This window comes from Tenrec ecaudatus, chromosome 3 (assembly GCF_050624435.1).
Source record: "Tenrec ecaudatus isolate mTenEca1 chromosome 3, mTenEca1.hap1, whole genome shotgun sequence".
NCBI lineage: Eukaryota > Metazoa > Chordata > Mammalia > Afrosoricida > Tenrecidae > Tenrec > Tenrec ecaudatus.
In genome coordinates this window covers 104,908,682-104,926,775 of record NC_134532.1, presented here as the reverse complement: position 1 = coordinate 104,926,775, position 18,094 = coordinate 104,908,682, and positions in this window count along the sequence as shown.

Here is an 18,094-nt window from a genome sequence, read left to right as displayed (position 1 = left end):
ACTGCCTGTATGAAAACCATGTGTCCTGTCGTCTCTGGGGTCCTCTCAGGAAAGACATCAGTATGTTTCTTAGCTCTTCACTTGTAGTGCTACCAAATGACTTATTTTGGCCAATAAAAGGAGGTGGTAAAGGTTTCATTCAATTCCAATACATTATCAATGTAGAAGGACATCCCAAATATCTGTGTCTCATTTATCAGCTACCATAGTATCTAATATTTTGTATTTATACAGTAGAAAAAGGAACTCTCCAATTATTTCACACATTAAAACCACATGTCTGGTAGTCCTGAATGTCCAAGAACAAGGCAGTGATGATTAAGGTTATCTGTCAACTTGTCCATAATTCTCAGTGGGTTGTTGTTGATGCCTTAATGTATTCTAGAATTTATGTAGTAATGTCATTATTCACCATTTTGTGGTCTCATGTGATCATTCACTATTCTCACAAAATGCTGACTTCAGCATAAAGATATGGTCTTTTAACATAACAATGCTGATAAATGATGAGTGGGTGTACTAGGTAGATGGGAACCAAAGTGATTCTAAGATGTCAGAGCCCGAGCTGTCTGTATACGATCCCCCTAGATGATGTACAGATAGATACAGGAGCAAGTTCAGTCGAAATGGCCAGATGCAGGCAGATAGGGGCCATGGATGATCTTCTCATTTATGAGCACCACCAGATGATGAAACAGAAATAGAACCAGGTTGTCGCTACGTGGAATCCAGTCTGTTTTTACTTACAGCAACCCTATGCACAACAGAAGAACCACCGTGCAGTCTTGAGCCTTCCTGACATTGTTATCTTTAAGCTCATGCTGTACCCATTGCAGCAGTTCATCACCGGAGTCTCTTTCTTTTTGTTGCACACCCTCTAATTTACCAAGTATGTTGTCCTTCTCTACGTACGAATCTCTCCTGGTAATACGTCTAAGGAATGAGGGACAAAATAGACTAGGTAAATGCAAGAAACATGGAAATGAATGGAATTTTCAGCTAATAATAGTATCGCCTCCTTATGGGAATAATAGCAGACTAACTAGTGCGTTAATCCCTTTAACACGTTGCATGCAATCATGAAGTTTCAGACCAGCACTAACAAATCCAGATCTTAATAAATTTGAGATAAGATAAATGTTTATGTATGCTACCAAATTGAAGTATATTTTATACAATATTATTTATATAAGACAGAAATTTAGTTTGTCTATACATATGTTCAAAACATTTCTTCCTTTAATGCACAGAAATGTGGAAAATAATTATCACTTGTTTACTAAACTGTATTACACACTTTGAAAATATCTTTATAACAACACTAAGATTTTCTTGATAAGAGTTCTTTTTTAAAATGTAGGTAAATTTGAAAATTCTTCTTCACTTTATTCAGCTTATCCCATTTCATAGTGACAAGTATATTCTACAGGTTTTATTTATATTATTGCAGAATGTTTATAGTATTGCAAATAGACAGAGTTGAAAGTAGAAAATTTACTCATGAATTTAATACAATTCCCCCCTCCTGAAATGATATGGGATAAAACAAAATTATTTGCTTCAGTACTAAAAGTATATCAAATTTATGAAGAAAGACTTTTTTAATTGACACCATTGAAAAAAAGGATTACACCACTTTTTTCTTTTTTTATAAATCAAAAGTTGGAAAGTAAGTAGATTGTACTGAAAGTACACACACACACAAAAGAAAACTCCATAAGTTTGTCTCCTTGGAATACTTTAGTGTGCTTGAAATGAGTCTAAATCAATAATTCATTAATTCATCTTTCAAGATCATTTTACTTTTCCCTGAAAAAAAACTTGAAACAAACGTAATGATTTGATTCTAGAACCGCCACAATTTAGCTATAACTTCATTGTTTTATTTTAAAAAGGTGTGGGAGGGCTAATACACGTGGGTGCCTGTGTTGAATTCTCTCTGACCACAGATCAAGGACTTGAATAGTCTTGCCATCATTCGGTGCATAGGAAAGTGGATCATGCAGGAAAGAGGTTAAAAATTAACACCTTGTAATTTGATCTCCCTTTTGACCCATTTTAAAGTTGTCCTAGCTTTTAATGTTCTTTTTGATGGAGGTTTTCTCTGTTTTTCTTTGTTATATCTTTTTGTTAGTCAGTCCCCTCCCCCCCGCTTTTATTGGTATGTTTTTCTGTATATGAAATTCAGGAAAGGTAAATCTATCAGTGACTGTCTACAAAACTCTATCTAAGAGTGACTGGATTGATGGTTTTCAGGGATCACAGGGGGGGGGGGTTGTGGGGAAATGGGGAGCAAATAATAATGAGTACACAAAAGCAGAAATGTGCTACCATTAATTGTGGTGATGGTTGGACAGCTCCTCTTGATATGACTGAGCCACTTACATGTAAGATATGTGGACGATGTGTCAATCAAACTGCTGAAAAAACAATTCATCTTTATATGGTACTTTGAATAATGCTCAGTATGCATCAAATTACATCTTTTAATTTTGACTAAAACTGGGAACAATAATAGCTCCAAAAGTACTGATATCAAGTTGCAATAGTATTAAATACAATAAAAATACTAGAATGAGGCTGCATCAATAATTTGGTAAATATCCTTCTCCAAACTGGACCTCACTGCCATTTAATCTATCCTGGAAGATGGGGTAGAACTTCCCCTGTGGGTTTCTGAGACTGTAACCTTGCCGGACTCGAGACCTTCCTCTTTTCCCAGGAGCTGCTGGTGATTTCAAACTGCTGATCTTAGAGCTAGCAGCTACACCATTGAGGCTACACCTTGCTAAGTGCCCTACCACTGCTAAATATGGTACTGCTAAATGTATATTACTATGGTAAAATACAGTCCAATGGTCCTGTGGAGTGGTGTGATCAATAATAGACAGAAAACAGGGTGCATGGGACTCAACCGCATTCTCAGGAGCAGTGAGGAGCAGGGAAAGAATCCAGAGTTTATTCAACAATAGGTATATATTGCTCTTGAGGCACTCAGGTCTCTAGTTATGCACACACATCAGGAGCCAGGCGCCTGTAGGAGACAGCTTTGTATTAGCATTTATGGAGGTAGATGTTCTGTGGAGAAATGTCCTTCCAGGAATAGGAGCGGGTCCCTCCCCCACCCAAAAAACAGATTTTTTTCAGAGCTATGTATTTATTAATTTCTTTTTAACAAAACAACCTTATCATCTCCAAAGTACTCTCCATTATAATTAATACGTTTTTTTTCTTCAAATCTGCGGTTCCATTCTTGGAAACATTTTTCAAACTCATCTGTTTAGATGGTACTTGCCCTCATTTTTTATTCACCTGTTCTAAGTCATCAAATCACTCTTTCATGTCTCACTTCCTTCTTGGAAACAAAAAGAAGTCTCACTGTGCGATGTATTGTGAGTTAGGTGCATAGGGCGAGAGAGGCACGCAGTGTGTTGACAAACTGAGATGGCTGTGTGAGCAGGTGCATTGCCATATAAGCCAGACCTTTTTGTTGCACACTATTAGACAGTCTTTTCAGAACTTCTAAATAGGAAGCTTTATTTACAGTCTGACCTGGTGGAATTAATTCCGAATGTACTAGGAGTCGACATTTTCATCTGTTCTGTAAGTTGACGGAAGTCCAGAGCAAGATTTGCCATTAATCCATATTTCACCTTTATTGAAACAAGAAAACCACTCATACCCTTGACCGTTTCCTATACTGCTATTCTTGTAAATTGTGTTCAACATCACAACAGTTTCGTTTACATTTTTCCCGAGAAGGAAACAAAATTTTGCAGTCACTCTCTTCTTTTAAATTGGCCATCACCAAAACAATGAGGTTCAAGGGAAACTGCTTGTACAACAAAACTACAATGTAACCAGAGAGAACCTTCCCAGGTGATGCCACTGGGTGCCCTAACTCAAAACAAATTGCTTAATGCTCTTCTGGTAGGAAACATGTGTATTATGCAAGCTCTGCTCTGCCCAGTGTGATTCCACTTTTTCCGAGGTACCCCTTGATATGTGTATTTCAGCACTTTCCCCATATTTTAGGCTGTGGAGTTGTGCCTCAAGCCAGGGCTCCATGCCAAGGTCTGTGATCGCAAGGGCTGGGAGCAGGCCACATATGCTTCATTCATCGTTCCCAGTCCCCCACATGCTAGAGTGCTCTTTAGAAGGGAGAATGGTGAGAATTTCTCATACAATTCATGGTATCAGGAGAGAACAATTCCTGGAAGAGGCCATCGTGCTTGGTAAATCAGGACTGTGCAAATGAATAAGGGATTGGGATTCATTTGAGTGGCTTTAGAAACATAACCATTAGACCCTGGCACCGGACTCCACGGTGCTTTGTTGTGTTGCATAGAGGGTCACAATGAGCTGGACTTGACTCTGAGTCTTCTAGCAACAACATCTGCGCTAAATAGTTTGACTTTGTTTCATGAGATCATATTCATATTGACAGATCAAATCCAGGCCAGGTTAGGCTAATTCTCGGGAGAACCCTATTGAAGCACGAAAATAGAATATGTAAAGAAAGCTGTTCAGAGTCCAAATTGAGTTGTAGTAAGAATAACAGTAAATGAAAATGACTGAACAGTGGATATAGGACACATGTTTGTAAGGCCTTTGAAACAGAGCGGGACACAGCACCATCAAAGAGCATGAAGAGTAGCCATTACTTCATTCTGCCAGAGAGGGATTGCCATGACTTGGAACTGATTGAATGGCAACCATCACCATGAATCACCATGGAAACGACATCTTTCATAAAATTCTACAGCAGGTATTGATGGAAAGGCTGTCATCTGAACTCCAGCCGTCCAGCTCCAGAACCCACAATTTTACTAATGCCATCAAAAAAAATGTTAATGGAGCAGTCAAAAGAGATGTGTCACTTTGCTAATAAAGTGTTAAAATTGCCTCACACCTAGGTTTTAAAGCACTGTTGAATCTTGCAATAGTTCAAATTTTCTGAATTATCATGCATATGACAATGGATAATAAAATGAAATATATACTTTCACTACAGTAACATTAGATGCAATTTCTAAAAGAAAGAGGATCCCAGTCAGGTAACAAAAAATCGAACAAATATGTATTCAGAGTGTGAAACCGAGGATGAGTGAATAACTAGATTAAGACTTCTCAGGGAGTATTGCAAGGGAGACTTGGGGGTAATGGATGCTAATAACAAGGAGTACAAAAAGAAAAGATAATTGCTCTAAAATGAATTATGTTAGTGATTGCACAATACTTTTGGATAAGACTAAACTATTGAATTGCATGGTGTCTGGATTAAGTCCTAATAAAATGGTTTATATATTAAAAAGAAATGTCAGAATTGGACTGTAAGAATTTACTCACATAAGCAAACTATCAATAAAATTCCCAAACAACCGAGACATTGAAAGGCTTTATTTTTCACATTTGTTTTATAGTGAGCAGTCTTCTAAAAGATACGTGCCATCAATGTTGCCTCCTCCACTTGTGATATCATCCCATTTGAGAATTGGTTTTATTTCTTATTTTAAAATTGAAATTTTACTGTAAGATGCATTTGAAGTCGATCTTCTCTCTCTCTGTTATTTTTTTAGCTATAGAAGCGTAGAGCAAGTTAGACAGCAACCAAGCAAGCCCAGATGGGAGAAGATAAATATCAATAACAGAAGCAAGAATGAGCAAGACAAGGATGGTTTCCTAGACTAGACAAATATGGAAACTCTTCTTTTGATCAGATTCTTTGAATTCTGTCTTTTAGTCTCCTAATCAGTGACAAAATAAATTGATTTACTAAAGCTACCTCCTTGCCATATTCTCTTATAACAGCACTGAGTAACTGAGAGACTAGCTTAATATTTTCCTAGATTTTTGTATTTCGCTTAATTATTTTAATCATTAATGACTGTACTGTAGAATGTTGTTCAATGTGCATGCCGAGCACAGAATAAAATAAACTGGCTTACATAAAGAAGATGGTATGAGGAAGAACACGGCATCTGGCGTGGGGGAAGGCTTATTAGCATCCTTCAAAAACAGCTGACGCAACCTTACCTCCTGAAAATGAGGAGAACTTGAGGCACTGCAAGTTTCAGTTTGGATTACATCTCAAAGTAAAGAAGGCCCCAAATCCTACCAACTTTACCAACAGATGTCAAGGATTTTGTCTGTCTTGAATACATAATGAATACATAACTAATTCTCATGGAGATAAGAGTCAAGAAATCAAAAGACATGTTCCATTAGAAAAATTTGCTGCATGAGACCTTTTTTAGCATATTAAAAGTGAGATTCTTACATTGAGGACTAGTGCGCACCTGTGAGTAAGGTTGATCAGAGAAGAATCCATGAATTTCTACTGTGTGGCTGGAGAAGAAATGCTTTCAGTACCATGGACAGCTAAAGGACGAGCCACCCTGTCATGGAACAGTTATGGCCAGCATGCTCCTTAAAAGCAAGAATCGCAACACTTTGTCTAAATACCTCACACACATTGTCAGGAGAAACCAGTCGCTGGAAAAGGACACCAGGCGCGGTAAAGGGGAAGATAGAGAAAAATAAGAGGCCTTCAATAAGATGGATTGACCAAGGGGCTCCAACAATGGACGCAACCGTAGGAACAATGAACGGTGAGGATGGCGCAGGACCTTGCCGTGCTGCACTCTGCTGTGACTCATGCATCGGGCCACGATTGGTCAGACCTGAGTGGATGGAACCAAACAACAACAGCAGAATATGGCAGGCCTTTAGAAAGGGTAGCACAGTTATTTCTAATATATAACTTAGTTCAATTAAAAAATAATTTATTTAAAGATGGTGAGTAAATTCCAAAATAGTCCTTCATATTATTTAATGTTACACAATTCTTTTTGGCAAGCACATGTAAGTTCTTAAAACAAACTTTCATTTTATTGTAAATGTAGGTGGAAGTTCAAAGCATGAGGTTGCACATATTCTGAATAGGAATATTTTCTTTTAAGCAAGATACAGAATGGGGGAAATCTCACATATTCAAGAAAATAACTAAATAATCAGAAAAATATATATTTATTAAAGAGTTGTAGTTTTTATTACAAAGGATACCAGCAGACTTTCACTTCCTACTTAAGGTTTGACCTACTGTGCTGAGAGAAGCTCCGGGACAAAGCAGACTACTTGCTTTCATATGTGTTTAAATATACTTGAACAAAATTAGCATATTTATTTTCATTCTTAAAAAATATTTCCCAGTTTCACTTAATGAACACTTATCTTTAGAACTCAGAATTCTGGATGTATTTTCATAAAAGTAAGAGACTTGAAGACTCGTGGCCAGGAACCTGACTCTGCACCAGTTCATGTTCTGTGGTAATGCTTACCAGAATGCTGGTCGGTGATGTCAGAGAGAAGCAGAAATTGTACTTTAATGAATTCAAGGAGTAGTAATTGCTGGTGATAAAAGAAGAATAGTCCAGCATACATTTAAAGATATTTTAAGAATTGTAATGCAAATATTCTCTTTGCAGTGTTTTTGTAATATATATTGCAACATATCTGAAACTTTGTATAACACTACTTAAAATGTTTGATTTTTCAACATTAGCTTTCTGCAGCAACAAGGTAGAAAGTATGCACACAGTGATACAACAAATATTTAATTTCATTTTTCAAAATAAATGCTGAAAAAGTGTCAGCATTTATTTTTTGCTAAGGCAACAGTAGAACCTTGTAATATGACTTACTAGCAAGACAACCACTGGAAAATCTGCTAAATAAGGTCCCGGCTCTAACACACTCTAGTTACTTTAATTAGAACATAACTGGGAGGATAATTTTCATACAGACTCCATAGTGGCATTTACTTATTTTCTGTGAAATGAGTTTTTACTTAGATTATATGGCTTCTTCTAAATTAAATTTTATTATTTTAGTTTCCAAGTTTTCTCTTCCATCAAAATAAAAATCAGATATGGTAACATTATTCCTATTAGAAGAAAATGCATTGCCAAATATTAAATGATGTCATTTAGAGACAGTTTCATGAGGGATTTAAATTCTAAGTGAGAATTTAAATATCTAATAATGATTCAAAGAGTTAATCAAAGTAAACATGTCAGAAATCAATCCCAACATTTTGCATCTTTAAAATATTATTATAAATTCAATTAATTTGAAAAAACTTTTAATTTTAAGATTAAAAACTTATTCAATTTTACAATAACAAAACAAATGAGGAAATTATAATTGTAAAATATTTTAACTAAAATAGTTTTTGAAAGATTTACTTGAAAGTAGTTGTAATATTTACAAAATTTAAGATTGATTCTAAACTTTGGATTTTTCCTATATAAAGAGAATTTGTATTTGTCCATAAGTTAAAAATACTCGTATATATAGAAAGAAAGATTATATAAAAGATATATAAATACATGTATATAGAGAAAGCAAGATTATATACACCCCAAATTTTTACTACACTTGATCTTAGCCAAAAGACCAAGAAGCAATCACTCCAAAATTTTTATGAAGAACTTGATAGAGTGCACTTTATCTTTGCTGTCTGTCATCAGGTTTCAGAGATTTTGAATCTTCCAAAATTATTTTATAAGTCAGACTAATATCCCCAAATGCTAATTAACTTTTTTAAGAATTCATTTTTCCAGTTCTTTTCTAAGGCATTAAGAAAATTCAGTACGATTTTTAAGAATACAGTAGGTAAATGATACATTCCCAAGGTTTTATGTATTTTGAATTAATATCTAGAACATGTTCAAAAATGAAATCCATATAGATTTCTCTTTCCTGTGTATAGACCTCTGTATCTTCCCAGTTTTGTCCCCGCAGCACTACTCTTCTCCTCAGACCTAGAACTGGCGACAGGGAACTCACAGACACTGTGCTTGATTATGTGGCTTATGGAAATTCACAGATTTCCTGGCAATCAGTTGGAAATGTTCAGAAGAGAGTTGTTCAGTCAGGACATGCCACAAAGTCTTTTTAGGTTTGCTAATAAATATCCCACCAGTTGCCTGTCAGTCTGTCATACTGTGGTGGCTTGTGGATGGCTGTGTCTTGGAAGCGATGTCACGGCTATTTCAAATATTGACAACATCATCCAAAGGGAACAGCTTTCAGTGGGACTGACAGACCAAGAATGGCCTACTCAGAAGGAGTAACTGGCCACTTCAGAAGGAACAGCCACTGAAACCTTAGGGAGAGCCGTGGAATGTTGTCAGATATGAAAATCTTGTGAATAGAAACAAAGCATTTTCAGAGATTGTGCAAGAAAACGAAACCTCCTGTCAAAATGTGATGGAGGAAAAGCTGCCTTCTCATTGCAGCATGGCCACTGATGCTATGAAGGAGGATGGCCAGGGCAGAAAACCCTGCAGGACCAACTGCGGATACATTTTCCCCTCAGCTACAAACCTGACTGGCTGACCTTCGGTTCATTTGCCTTGCCACCCACAGCTTGCGCAGCTCTGCCTTGCTTGGGTTTACCTGTCCCTGCAGCGATGCAGCTATGGGGTTCACGAGAAGCCTCCAGCCTGACATCTGTGGGCTTGGAGCTTGCCCACTTCTACAACTGTATGTGCTATTACTAAGACATAACTATAGGTACATATTTAAATGGAGATGTAATAGATACATAAGCACAGATGTCATGCTAAGTGTGAATATACGCATAATCATAATTATGTGTACATATACACACATGAACCAATATGCCTAAACCTACATATGAAATTTCACAAGTTTTGTTTCTCTTGAGAACCTACCCTGAGACACTTGAGCAGCGTGAAATCAGTAAAGACACAGGAGGACAATTTTCCAAATGCCTTTATGATGGGTGAAATAAACCCTCACTGCCACAGAGTAGATTCCAACTCCTAATGACCCTATAGGACAGAGAACTACCTGTGTGGGTTTTGGACACTAGACGTGGAAAGTGTCGACAGGCCCAGCGTTCTCCTGTGGAGGGAATGCTGGTTTGCACGAGCAGACTTTGTTGCTCTCAGTCAAACGATAACCCCAAACCACCAGAGAATTGCTTCATCTAGATGCTCACTCAACGTTTGGTTCCAGGACTTTAATTGGAGGGGCCAAACCCACAGGTGTGCATTGAATATGTGAGCTCTCCCAAGACCAGAGGCATAACTGATATCCACCAGAAGCCATACAGTTATTATACACAATCTGGACAAATTGCTAAAGCATTACATCATCAAACATGTTCCTATCAGGTAGTAAACCTTCTAAGGGCTCAAAGCTCACTTCCTGAAAATCACCAAGGCTACTTCTGAATACAGGCTTCTTTACCAAATATAATTCAGTATTTAATCATTATATAGCGGCAAAAGATAATAAGGGCCCCAAATAAGTCCTTCCATAGAGTCTATAGAGAATGATAATGTATAAACTACTAACCACAATTTTTCTTTGTCCTAAATGTCACTGTCTGAGTTATAGATAACTAAAAAATTTTGTATGCTTATAAATATTCATTCACTCAATGTTAAAATTCATATTACAAAGAGCTGTGATTTTGCATTTACATATAAGGGAATCAATCAGTGAAAACTTCATGTTAGACATTTCCATAGTAAAGTACAAATAGTCATAATACAAAAATAGTGTCTTGCATTTTGTGAGGCATTTTGAAATAATAGTGACTATGAAATATCAGATTACATATATTAGCTGTTCAAAATATGGTCCATTTCAGTGCTATTGGTTATAATAAGCTGAGGGAGGGTTTGCCATAAAAGAGAAGGGAAATAAATGATGTGCAATCTTAAATTGAAATTGTAGCACTTTATTAGGAATAAGGGAAATATTACATAGTCCATAGTTAGGTTCAAGTCAAATAATGAAAATAAAACCAGTATGATGAAACATGACATTAATATAGCCTTAATGCACATTTTGCCTAGAACATTTTTATATCTGATGGTCTATCTGAAATGCATATCTGAAATGCAAGCTTAGGCTCACCTGAAACCTCAACAAAATATTTTGAAATTGTGATGTAATATATTTACTTAATTGTGATAATTCTTGTGGATTTATATCTTTGGTATCACGACTGGCTCAAATAATTTCCCTCTGTCCTTGTAGCATAATTGGTAGCCTATATAATTGATGATTGAAAAACATTTGCCACGAAGTGTTTAATATCCAGTGCCTTCGAATTAATCTCTTAGAGCACAAAGAAGAGAAAAATTAAACATCATCTCACCACCAAGAATTCCTGGATTTCCATGAAGTTGATGAGTTATTAAAAGAAATATACTCATATAATTCTTCTAGCTCTTTTAATTTAATAATAATAACAGTGTTTATATAATTAAAAGAGTATATAAATTCACAGCTGTGAATTTTCTCAAAGCTTATGCAAAGCTGTGACCTAGCCTTACTTAATATTTAACTTAGAAGTTTATATTCATTTATGCATATATTTATTGTATAAAGAAGTGAGAATAATGGTATAATCCATTGGGAATACAAGATGAGTACAATATTGGAGTCTATTAAGAACCTCAAAATAGAAAGAGAAACACTCAGTTTCATAATAAAATCTCTATATATTATGCATAATGATAGTAGTATTGGCAGTGCTCTCTGGGTCATCTGGTAATTGCAATAATTTCTAAATAGCATTTACTGTGTCCCACTCCTTTTTCTAAATTATTTACATGTTTTCACTCAATGCATAAAACATCGATATGAATAGACTTATTTTCCTCAGTCCATATATCAGGTGATTGAAGCACAAAGAAGCTGAATCACTGAGCTCATACAGCTAATAAATGAAAACACTTGTACTGGGGCCCCAGTACTAGACGCCAAAACGGTTGTTCTCAACCACACGTGATACCACCAGCCTTCCATAGGGATTTTGTTGTCTGTCTAGGGGATACTATTGTTGTTTTCTGCTACAAATTTGGCTTCTTGCTCATGTGACCCAATACAAAAAGAGGCAGAATGTTGCCCAGTCCTGTGCCATGATTAGACTTTTTTGTATATTAAACCTTGTCATTCATAGGGTTTTAATGGACTCATCTTCAGAAGCAGAGCACTAGAACTTCCTTCCTACTGTCTCAATCTGGAGGTTCACCTAAAATCTGCTCAGCCTCACAGGAACAGACAAACTCCCAATACCAGCAGGTGGAGAATGCACATGAAATATACAGGCTGGACATTTCTCATGAGAAATCAGAAACATAAAAATAAACCAGTGCCATTGAGCCGATTCAACTCATGCCAAGTCCATATGTTCTGTGCAGAATTGTGTCACATAGGATTTTAAGTTGTGTGTGCGTGACCCTTCAAAAGCAATAATCAGGAAGGTCTTTCTTCAAAAGTGTTGTGGTGAGTTCAAACCACCCAATAATTTTATTAGTATTTAAGCACTTAACCATTTATCCCATACAGGTAAATCTGAGTCTTTCATGACACTATAGTGTACTTTGGCAAGTCTTACTAAAAGCATCTCTCCATTCCAATAAGAAATTCCAAAACCCAATGAAGATTGACCTGAAAATGTGTATACATATATATAATATATGTGCATAATATATGTATATACATACATATATATCACCTCATCATAAAGAAAATAAAAATCCATATGCAACTTCAAGATAATTTGAGAAAAGCAAGAATTTCATATTACTTTTGAGTTGACTTAATTAATGTAGATATATTTACCTTTCTGGCTTCAAATATCCATTGCAACGGCTACTCAGTACTCACAGGCAAAAATGCATGTCAAAGGGTTTATTAAGGAAGTTCACACGCTGTAATGCCAGTGAGAAATGCTGAGAGTGGAGTTGTTTGTCAGGAGACTTTACGAAGTTCTTTCAGGTCTGCTAACAAATAATCACGGAGCATTCCACTTCACTGCAAACCTCACGAACTTACAGAGCCAAAGAGAAATTTCAAAGGGTAACTGGAGAAGACAAAGTAAATTATTATAGTGAGATATGTAAAGACATAAAGTTAGGGAAAAAACGTGCATCTTAAGCTGAAAGAACTTAAGGAACAATATCAAGCCTCTAGTTTAATGATATAACATTACTGGGGAAAAAATTTGAATGATGTTGGAAGCATCCTAAGAAGATGGAAGCACTACTCAGCATCGCTATATAAGAAATAGCTATTTGAGATTCAGTCATTTCATGAGATAGCATGGACTCAACAACCAGAGACACTACAGGAAGAAGTCCAGCCTGTACTGAAGGCATTAACAAAGACCAGGTTTCAGGGATTGACTCAGCATTTATCTGTCAGTTTGTCCTACTGTGGTTTTCTGTGTGTTGCTGTGATGCTGGAAACGATATCGCTTTATCACTTGTATTTCAAACACAAACAAATTACCTAAACTCAACGGGTTCCAGGAGAACCTCCAGACTACGTACAGAATATGAAAAGGAACAGACTATCTACTCCAGATACGCTGTGGTGTTGTTAGGTCCCTTCGAGTAAATGCCTCCTCATAGTAAACCGAAGTAGTGCAGAATGGACATCATCTGCACCTGCGCCATCCTCAAAATTGTTCTTATGTTTGAGGCCATGGTTTTTGTCCCTGTGTCAATCCAGATTTCTCTGCCTCTGCACTTTACCAAACATGGTGGCCTTCTCAGGGACTGGTCTTTCCTGAGAACGTGCCCAAAGTCTCTCCATCTTTGACCCTAAAGAGCATCTGACTGCATGTCTTCCAAGACAGACAGTTGCTGTTTCGGCAGCCCATGGTAATTTGAATATTCTTTGCCAACACTGTAGTTCAAATACTTTGAGTTTTCTTCTACCTTCCCTAGTCAGAGCCCTGCTTTAACATGCATATAAGGCAATTATAATGCTGTGGCTTGAGTCAAGCACACCTTAATCCTTAAAGTAACATCCTTGCTTTTCATCACTTTAGAGAGGTTTCATGTAGCAGATTTATCCTACCTAATGCATCATTTATTCTGACTGCTACTTCCTTGAGCATTGATTATGGATCCAAAGAAGATGAAAATCCTTGACAACTTCACTCTTTTCTCCATTTATCTTTTTAACCATGTTTATCATGATGTTTTAATAGGTCTAATTATGAGGATTGTAAGAAATATTAATCTAGGGAAACTGGAAGTTGTCAAAATTTAAATGGAATGCACAAAATGTTGTCTTAGGCATTAGTGAGTGAAAATAGACTAGTATTGGTCAGTTTAAAAAAATAATTTTATTTGGAGCTCATACAGATATTATAACAATCCATAAATCAATTAGATCAAGCATAACTGGACAATTGCTGCCATCATCATTTTAGAAACATTTTCCAAGTTCTGAATGCTTTGATATCAGCTCCCCTTAATCCCCTCACTGCCCCCCCACCTCCTTGGAGCACTTATTATTACATTATAAAATATTATTACTATATGCCTCACCTTGCACCATCCAATGTATCCATTCACCTACAATTTTGTTATTTGTTCCCCTTGAGTGAGGTTATACAGCCATCACTGCTATTGATTCACCCTCCCCACCCCCTTCTCTTACCCTCAGGGAGTCATTACTACCACTACTATTTCTGACGGGTTTATCTATCTTGGATTTCATGCCTCGAATGACCTTAATTCTCAAAAGGAACATATCTTTTATTAGCTGGGCACCATCAGCTTTCTTCACCATATTTGCTTATGCACCTGTTTTGTCTTCAGGGATTGTGTCAACAAGGTATCATATAATGCCACTTTATTCAAATAAACCATTATTGTACTGAGGTAAGATTTAAGTAGAAACCCAAAGTATATTGGCTATTTTGAATAAGAAAATTGTATGATGTACTATATTAGAAATGAAAAATTCAAGAGAGATGTTGCTGCATTCATGTAAAAGGACATTTCAAGGGAAGTTGAGAAGACAAAGTCAAATATTATGCTGAAATAGGCAACAATCTAGAGAGAAAACCATAAAGATGACACTCAGCATATGTTAACCTGAAAGGATACAAGAAAAACAAATCCAAGCTTCAAATTGTAATATTGAAGGGTTCCATAGGCAAAACATTGCCTGATGCAGGAAGCTTCATATGAATATGGAAAGAAGACACAGAGTCACTGTTCCAAAATAACGAATCCTCCTTCCAGTATTTCAGGAGGTAGCACATGAGCAAGGACTGAAGGAAGAAGTCCACGCTATAGTGAATGCATTAACCAAAAGCAAGGCTCCAGGATGGGTGAAATACCAATGAAAATTGTTTCAAAATGTGATGAAGCATTGGAAGCAGTTGCATATCTGTGTAAGGAAATTTAGAGGATAGACATTTGGCCCATTGACTGTAAAAGCTCCACTTTTATAACCATTCCATTGAAAGCTGACTGTGATAGTTACATTAATTTTGTGTCAACTTGAAGTGTAGGGGTGGAGTTTAGCCTGTCAATCAGGTTACAGCCTGATTGTGCTTCCTTGTGGGTGTGACCTCCTCATAAGGAGGGTCCTGAGAACCTCCCTGTCTCTGTCTGCTTCACCTTCCTGCTGGAGAGCCACTTGGAGACCTGCTGAAGGCCTGGAGATCTATCCACTGCCATTGCATGTGCAAGAGTTTGCACCCACCAGCCTGTGATATTTCTTCATTTTGCATCATTGCACGTGCAATGATGTCCAAAGAAGGACTTATGGACTAGTATTAAACTTGGGTACTACAGTTAGACTGGATGGGATGTTTTCCTGATATATAAAGCTTCTTTATATAAAGCTCTTACACTTCTGAGTGTCTCTGAATTTGTTTCTCTAGTCAATCTGGCCTAAACCAATGACCCAACAGAATGTTAGAATTGTAGAACAATATCATATTCACATAGAATTTCTTTGAAGATTATTCATCATCATTTTGAATTTCTTTGAAGATTTTTAAATTTCTTTGAAGACCATTCAACATTACATTAATAGGAGCTTTCAGAAGTTCAGGCTGAATTTGGAAGAGGATTTAGAATAAGAGATATTATTGCTGATCCCAAGTGAATCTTGGCTAAAAGCAACTATTACTAGAAACATGCTTACTTGTGTTTTATTGAGTATGGCAACACATATGACTGTGTGGATTGTATCAAACTATGGATAACTTTGAGAAGAATATGAATTCTAGAGCACTTCATTGTGCTCCTGTTGAACTTGTACATGGATAAAGAGGCAGTTGGGATAACATAACAAGATAATGTTTCATGGTCTAAAATCAAGAAAGATGTGCATTTGGGTTGTGTCCTATAACCATACTTATTCAAGCTGAATGGTAAGCGAATATATAATTTGGATTATATGAACAAGATTGTGTGTGGCAGTTACATAATCTGGTGACAATTTGATTAAGAGTTAAGGAGTGGAGTTTAGCCTGTGAACCAGATCGCAGCTTGATGACATCATTTGAAAGTGCTAAGCAGATAAATAGCTTGCTGGAGGCAGGACAGAGGCTGACTCCCAGTACCCTGAGCTAAAGAAGGCACGTGGAAAACCCTGCCAGCACTGAGATGCTTACAATACCACTGGATCCACAAGACATCCCACCAACTAACCTGTGCTCTTCCTGCATCCAGCATCATGGCATGTGTTTCATGGGTTATGAATATCAAGGATTGTGGCCCTCAGTATGGATTACAGATTAATGTCAAGAGAGCCACATTCCTCGCCCCTTGAGAAGTAGGTAACATGAGGATAAACTTGGAAAAGACTGAAGTTGTCAAGGATTTCACATGGCTTGGATCCAAACTCAATGCTTATGGAAACTGCAGCCAGGAGATAAAATGATTCATTGTATTGGATGCATTGCAGGCACTGCACAAAGCCTCTTTAGATTATTGAAAATCGAGGCTGCCACTTAGGATATCTTACCAGGAAAAACCACGCCCTGAGGTAATGTATCAAACTGCTAGGGTAGAGGCACATCGAAAAAGAGGAAGACTCTCAACAGGATGGCCTGGCAGGGTTGCTGTATGTTCTGCAACAATGATCTCTAGCCTAAGAATGGTGAGAAAGGTGCAGGGTGGGATGGTGCTTCCTTCTGTTACACATAGGGTTGCTATGACTCAAAACCCACCGGGGTGCCCAACGATGTCAGCAACACCAGGCATTGTCAGCATGCTAATGCAGCTGCTTCAACACACAGACTGAGCACTGGAAGCGCTCGGTGGCTTATCTCAAGCTCCTGGCTAACCAGATAGAAGAGTCCCATATGTGTAACCATTCAAGAGAAAGGTGACTCACAGAATGTGGAAATTATTGAACAATATTATTAATGTCATGTGCAAGTAAAGTTTTGCTGAAGATCATCTAGCAATGATTGCAGTTGTACATCAATATGAAACTACCATAAACTCTAGCAGAATTCACAAGACTATGGGAAATAAAGTATATCATATATCATTTCTGATATCACATAGATCTTGGGTCCAACCAGGGAATAACAGAAATATATATAACTGTGTTTTATTTACTATGTAAAGATATTTGCATGTGTGGAACATAACAAACTATCGATAATTTTGGGAAGATAAGAATTTCTTATGTAATGTTGAAACAGCAGCCAGGGAATAAAATGATTCATTGCATTGAATGAATTAATTGGGTTCAAGCTGAACCTACAAATGGATCAAGAGGCAATGTTGCAAACAGAACAAGGGAATGATGCTTTGTTGAAACCAGGAAAAATTTGGATCAGAGTTGTGTGTTTTAACCATGCCTTTTCAGTGTCTTGAGCAAATAATCAAAGAAGCTCAACTTGTATGAAGCAGAACATTACATCAGGATTGGAGGGAAGTTTAATAACCACTTCTGACAATTGGGCATGCCCACACAGAAGGGTTACAAGGAAGGGTCGACTCAACCAGGGTACAACTCAACCAAGAAGTACAGCACTGATGAAATACATATAATTCTTCTAGTTCCTGAATGCTTCTTCGCCCCCACTGCCCTGACCTAGTTCTACCTTACAAATCCGGTTAGGCCAAAGTACACACATTGGCACAGATAAGAGCTCTGGACACATGAAATTCAGGACAGATAAACCCCTCAGGAACAGTAGTGGTAGTAGCAATATGATGAGGGTAGGGGGAGGGTGATGGATGGGAAGGGAAGGGGGAGAAAGGGAGAACCCATT